Raw genomic sequence first — 6,653 nt, 5'->3', positions numbered from 1 at the left:
ATTTTGCGTATGAAAAAGTCTCATCTTTGGAATTTGCACCACACTTTGACTAGGCAGGGCCTGACACCTGAAAATGAAATTGAAGCTGCAGACAATTTATTTGGTCTGTTTTTATGGGCTATGTTGAAATACACCTAAAGGTCCAAAGGAAGAATTTTCATTTCAAAATTATATGCTATTTTTTTTTCCTGCTGAAAGTGATCTTTACCATGAAGGAGCATGAGCACCGAGGCTTATCAGTTGAGGCACTGGAATCATTTTAATATTAGAGGTAATAAGACAGATGTCCAACCTGTTGTTATTAACTCTTTAGCAGAGGAGATAGAACATCAAACAAGCAATAAGAATAAACTGAGTAAGCGCTCAGAGAAGGTAGCACATGGTGTCCTGAGAGCACAAAGGGTTATATAGTGTGGGTGTACATACCACGCTAACCCAGGTGGGAGATATGGGGGATGTTTTGGTCAAGACAGGCCTTCTGCAGGAGTGGCATTTAAGTTGAGAAAGAATTGTGAGTAGAGGAAATCTGGATACAGAGTTAGAAGAGCATTTCAGGTGGAGAAGCCAGAATGGGCAAAGGCCTCAGGTGAAAGAGCATGAAGCCAGATAGAGGGCTGAAGGACGTTAGGTTGGGATGGATTAGAGGGTAGTAGATCGGGATTAGTCAGAGAGGGTGGTGGAAGCAGGCACATGAACATCTGGGAAGCTAAATGGAAGGATTATGCTCCACCTTGGAATTAAAAAGTGTTTTGATTAATAGGTGATCACAATCAGCAACGCTGAGTGCTGGGTGCGGAGTGTCTAGATGCAGGAGAGGAAGATGGCCAGGACTCAGGCAGCAGCAGTGGAGAAGGAGAGAGGAAAAGAGATCAGGAGATTTTAGATGAAACTCTAACGGGACTTGACAATGGGGTGATGGGGCATGCTTGAGGAGGAGGGAGCTGTCGAGGATGATAACCCAGGAGTTTTGTGGGGATACTAGGTACCGTTCAGGGAGAAGGGAACACCGGGCAAGAAGCAGGTGTTGGCAGACAGGTGGCGAGTTTAGTGTGTGAGCCAGGTTGGGGGGGTCTAGTTAGTAGACTAGTAGTAGTAGTAGCTGTAGTTGTAGTCTAATAATAGTAGAAGTACTTGTGGTAGTAGTAGTATTCGTAGTTTAGTAGTGGAGAGAGAAGGTAGAGATCAAGATTTGGGGGCTACAATTATCAGCATACCGATAATTGTTTCTCAAATTGTTCTTCAGGTATGATCTACACCAGACCCACCTGTGGTACTCAATAAACTTAGAGATTACTAGGCGGAGGCTGGGATAACAGTTAAAGAGTTGTTAAAAGTTTTGCCTGTGAAATGGGCATAGGAAATACAAAGTGGAACTTTCTCTCAAATGGCCACTTAAGTAACAGTGTCTGAATATTCCTGATGTAGACTAATGGCAGAACACTGCCGGAGAAGCGGGATGTGCTCTTTCTATTTCTTCCTTTCTCTCCTTTTTTTTTTCTTTGTCTTGTTATCCATTCCACACCCTTTGCCTCCAGCGTACGCTAATTCTGTTTGTTTTGTTTCTTGGGAGGAATGGTACAAATGAGGCCCAGCCCCGTTCTTTTTTGTTTCATGTTTTCTTCTTCTTTTTTTAGTCTAATTTGGGACAAAAAAAAAAAAAAAAAAAAAAAAAAAAAAAAGCTTTCATCGTAAGGGCAGATGTCATATGCTTTGGTCTTTTGTGGTGGTTTTATTTTATTTTATTAAAAAAAAAATCCTCCTGCAGATGAGGCTCATTTAAACATAATGAAGAGGCAACAAAAAGCCTCGTACAGAGGAGCTTCAGATTCGGGTTGACTCAGGGGCGGGAGACCAACAAGGAGATGTCCTGTCCATTTGGCTTCCCTCTATAGGGCCCAGAGCAGCTGCATTTCAGATGCAAATGGAAGATGCAGGAGGTGGGAGGGGGAGGGTGTGGAAATGCCCAGGAAGCTGGCGTGCAGGTGTTAAGGATTCCAGACATCGCTGCAACAACAGGCTCTGAAAACACAGAGCTCCCAGACAGAGGGGGCTTGAGAGTGCTTGCTTGGAGGGCTCAAGTGGACCCGCAGCTGCACTGGACATTCCTTTTTGTGGCCATCAATGGGCCCTGTATTGAAAATATGAGAGCGAGCAACTGGCACGTTCAGAGAAAGGAAGCGCTTTGGAAATTGAGCAAACGCTAGGCTGAAGGGGCCACCCCTTGTCTGCACCGATTACTTAAACCCACGTGCATGCGTAAAACAGATACTCGATATAGGGTACTACGACTCCTGGGGCTGGAAGGAATCCATGGAATCATCAAAGCCTTTTCTCTCATTCTATGGTGAGGAAGCATGCTCCAAGGGGCGGAGCAATTTGCCCCAGGTCACACAGTGGGTTAGTGAGACAGAGAACACAAAATGGGCAACAGTGACATTTATTGAGCCCTTTCTGTCCTAGACACAGTTCAGTATTATATTTTTTAAAGTGATTTACCCAGCAGACTTATGAGCCAAGTTTTATTATTTTCATTTTTTAGTATGAGGAAATTGAGGCTTTAGTAAATCTAAAACTTGTTCCCCAAAATACTGTTAGGTAGAAGGAATAAGTCCTAGCATTCAATAATATAGTAGGTAATTATAGTTAGCAATATTTTTTGTGTATTTCAAAATAGTGAGGAAAGAAGAATTATAATGGTCCTAACACGAAGAAAAAAGAGGTGATGAATATTCCAATTACTCTGACTTGATGATTACACATTGTATGCATGTATCAAAATATCACATGTACGCACAAAATATGTACAACTATTACATACCAGATTTTGAAACCTCATAAAAATAAAGTAAAATATGCCCCAGGTCAAAAAGCTAATAAGTGATAGTCAGAATGTGAATCTAGGTATGTATGTTTTATTTCAAAACTCATGCTTTTTTTTTACATTACACTTTATTCCTGACTCATTGGCAGTGTTTTCCTGTCAAACACACACACATGCAATATTGGTTCATATATGTCTATAGTTTCATATTTTACATATGAAAATATTATTTCTGCTTCTATGTATGTAAAATGTCCCACAATGCATGTATATTAAAACTATGAAACATGAAACCTTTTCCTTCAGACCTAAATATACTACAGCACTGTCTAATACAGCTACGAAATAGTTATTTATGGTTGGTGATAATCCCTTTCATGTAATATGTATTCAATAACTATCTGATTTTTGAATTGTTCCTTTTTTATTGTAGAAGGAGCTCTTCATTTGCGACAGAAACTACTGTCCACCAACATTATTATTTCTGTGATGTCCACACATTTGTGCTGTGCCTGTGTTTATGAGGTGCATTAGCATGCATTAGTCTGATACCTATTGAACTAATTAGGTAATTAGTTGGGAATACCCATGTAAGAAAAGAGTAAGCAGGGGCCACTAGTCCTGTCTTACAGATGAGAAAACTGAGGCTCATGGAAACGAAACGATTTTACCTGATGAGGTTGGATGGTGAACTCAGGTTTGTCTCACGCCAGCATATTGGCAGAAGTTGTTCAGTGAGGGCCAAGCTGATGACAGAGATCAGAGAGCTGTGAGAACACAGGTGCACTTATTTCTCTGCTGAAGGATGCTGTGGTACAATGTGTAGAACTCCAGGTTTGCAGACAGACAACCTGACACCCTGTGGGTGTGTGAGTGTGTGGGTGGTGCTGGGAGGTGCAGGAGATTGTGACCTAGGTGAGGTGAGGCTGTGGGGGTGGCTTTCTTTGTACAAATGTGTCACCCTGTGTGCCTGCCTGAGGACTATGCCAGTGCCCATGTGAATGCCTGCAAATGAGCGCCTGTATGCTATTCATGATTGTGCTGGTGATATGGCCAGAGTCCTTATCACCAGGGTTTTTGGGGTCCTTTTGTAGTGCGGTGGCTTTGAGTAGTTTTGTGATGTCCACCTGAGCTTCTGAGATCAGCCTCTCTGCAGTGTCAGTGGACCCAGAGTCCCACTCCCTCCTTGGGAAAAAACAACTCAGCCATATCTCCTCCCACTTAAAGGGCCAGGAATGTGACATGTGTATTTGAAGAATTATACAGTATAAAATCTGAGGCTGCTAGGCTTTTAAGGCACCTAGATCAGATACATTTTTTCCTTTTTTTTTTTTTTTTTGAGATGGAGTCTCGTTCTGTCGCCCAGGTTGGAGTGCAATGGCATGATCTCTGCTCAGTGCAACCTCTGCCTCCCGGGTTCAAGTGATTCCCCTGCCTCACTTAGTCTCCTAAGTAGCTGGGATTGCAGGCTTCCACCACCATGCCCAGCTAATTTTTGTATTTTTAGTAGAGTAGGGGTTTTACCAGGTTGGCCAGGCTGGTCTCGAACTCCTGACCTCAGGTGGTCCACCCACCTTGGCCTCCCAAAGTGCTGGGATTACAGACATGAGCCACCACGCCCGGCCCCAGATACACATTTTATAGATGAAAACACTGGAGACCAGAGGAAAAAATGGCTTGATTTGTTACTTTGTGCTTGTTTTTGATATTTCGTGTATTCAACAAACATTTGTTGAGTGGGTATTCTGTGGAAGGACCTGCCTTCAAGGATCTCTCCGTCTAGTGGAGAGAAGCATGCATGAACAGGAAGTCACAATGCCAATCGGTGGGCTAAATGGGCATCTGAGAGGCCCACACAGCAGAAACCACATTTGAACCCAATCTGGAAAGATATGCAGTCTTGCTCAAGGTGTAGAAGTACATAGCTGTGGGGAGGAGTGGCATGTTCCAAGACCCAGAGTTGGGAAGCGTGAGATGATACAAGGGCTCTTGAGAGCTGGCTGGAATGCAGGGTGTGTCTCTGTATGTATGAGTTTATGTGGTGGCGTCAGCAGGTAAAGCCAGAAGGTGAGGAGGTACTGGATCATGAAAGGCTTTTACACCAGATGAAGGAGTCTAGATGGTTCTGTAGAAACTGGGAAGGCCTTGAAGGTTGTTAAGCAGAGGGACAGCAGGTGTATACATTAGTTCTGTACCTATCCTTCTGTGCACAGTCTAGAAAATGGACTGGGGAGATCCTGCAGGCAGGGAGACTGGTCTGACCTTGCTGCATGTGCAATATCTGGGGATATCAAAGTAGTGGTGTGGGTGGAAAAGAGAGTCTGGAGCAGAGGAGGGAGGCTCAGGCTGAGAATCAGGTGGCTGACAGGATTAGAATCTATGCACATTGATCTTAGTCACATGGGATACTTCTTAAAAATCAGGTCGTCAGAAGTGGGATTCAGATGTGTCCTAGTGCCTGGTCTGAAAGGCTCCAGAGGACAGAGAATGCCCAGCATTTGTTCTGGACAAGACCTCCCTGGGTAGGCAGGAAGTTCCCCACGAGGTGAGGCGGAGGGCAGCATGGAGAAGCACTCAGGCCCCTGTTTACTTGCACCATGTCAGAGCCAGGAACCCACTGGGGCCAAGCCCTTTTAATCTTGGAACCATCCTTCATCAGATACAGTGTTCACTCACTTCCTCTTCAGCCCCCGCCCCACTCCCACCACCACCATCCGCTTGCCTGAGTCACTGGTGCTGAGTCATCCTTCCAGCCTATTCCCGTCTCCCTCCCCTGTGTCAGGGTGAAAGGGTTTGAGTAGGAGCCACTGGGAGTGGGCATTCCCCTCTGTTGGCCAGATGGGAAGAAGGGAAAGGGTCCCAGGGTCTGTGTTAGAATCCTTTTACCACTATTTCATTACCAGGAGCTAGAGGGAGGAATGAGGCTGGCCGGTCTCTGTGACTTCAGGAAAGAAGAGAGAAAAGGAGATGATGTAGCCTGGCACCTTCTGTGTGCCAGGCCAATGCCAGACTCATCAACATCTATGCACTGTCACGATTATCTTAGGCAGTGGTGTTATCCTCAGATGGGGAACATGAGGCTCAATGAGGTTCCGTCATTTCCCCAAGGCCACACAGTACATAGACCTGAAGGACTAACACTATTTCCAATACATTACTTTGCATGTTTACATCATCTCTGGGAAAGGAGGGCATTTGATTCAACTCATAGTTTAGTACCTACTATGTGTAACAGAGTGCTTAATAGAGGGTTCCTGCTGTCAAGAAGCTCAGCATCTCATGATGGAAAACTTTTGATCCTTTAATTTATTCACTCAATATTATTTGAGTACCACCTACAAGCAGAGCCCTCTTGGGGGATGCAGAGATAAATTACCCAGGATCTCAGCCCTGGCACACAATAGCACCAAGCACAGGATGCTGTGGTAAAACAGAAGAAAGGATATTTAATATTCTATGAAGAATTCAAGGAAGATATTGCAAAGTTACTTTCAGACTGACATTGAAGATTGAGTGTTTTGATAGACAGAGAATCTGGGGCAGGAAAACAGTGCTGTAGAAACTATAAGCACACAGAGGGGAAGTACAGGAAACACCAGGTACATGTGGAGAGTGGGAGGGACTGGCAGATAAGGGTAGTTGTGGAGCAGTTGAAACAAGCTTTGAAAGCCCTACTCATAAGAGAAAAATTCCTGAGGTCTTGAATAGTTGCTCATTCTTCTGTTGACCTGTTAGCTCTTCACTGTGTGCTTCTTCTGCACCAGGTCCAGGCGAGTTATTGGGGTACAATGGAGGTTAGAAAGTACAGAGAATCCCCAACATCAAGGTGGTC

Source organism: Saimiri boliviensis, chromosome 8 (assembly GCF_048565385.1).
Source record: "Saimiri boliviensis isolate mSaiBol1 chromosome 8, mSaiBol1.pri, whole genome shotgun sequence".
Taxonomy (NCBI): Eukaryota; Metazoa; Chordata; class Mammalia; order Primates; family Cebidae; genus Saimiri; species Saimiri boliviensis.
The sequence above is the reverse complement of the archived record's forward strand: the minus strand, read 5'-3'. Positions refer to the sequence as shown.